This window comes from Natator depressus, chromosome 11 (genome assembly GCF_965152275.1).
Source record: "Natator depressus isolate rNatDep1 chromosome 11, rNatDep2.hap1, whole genome shotgun sequence".
NCBI classification, from domain to species: domain Eukaryota; kingdom Metazoa; phylum Chordata; order Testudines; family Cheloniidae; genus Natator; species Natator depressus.
This window is the reverse complement of record NC_134244.1, coordinates 19,964,662-19,965,118: the sequence shown is the minus strand read 5'-3', so window position 1 is coordinate 19,965,118 and position 457 is coordinate 19,964,662.

Sequence of the window (457 nt, the reverse complement as noted above, 5' to 3'; positions counted from 1 at the left end):
AGCTGCTTACGTACCTCTGCCTAGAAGCCAGACCTCCTGGCCGCTTCTGGGGCGCAGCGTGGTCCCCGGTGCCAGGGCAGGCAGGAAGCTTGCCTTAGCACCCTGCTGTGCCACTGACCGGGAGCCGCTGCAGGTAAGCCTGTGCCTCTATCCCCTACCCCAGCCCTGAGCCTCCCCCAAACCCAGAGCCCCCTCCTGCACCCCAAAGCCCTCATCCCTGTCCCCACCCCAGGGCCTGCACCCCCTCTTGCACCCCAACCCCCCGCCCCAGCCCTGAGCCCCTCCCACACCCCTAACCCCTCATCCTCAGCTCCATTGGGTCACGGGCATCAACAATTTTCTTCAACTGGGTCGCCAGAAAAAAAGTTTGAAAACCACTGTTATAGATGACACTGGGCTCAATCCAGCCCTGGTGTAACTCTGTTGAAAACAAGAACCCCACTGATGCCATTTCTGT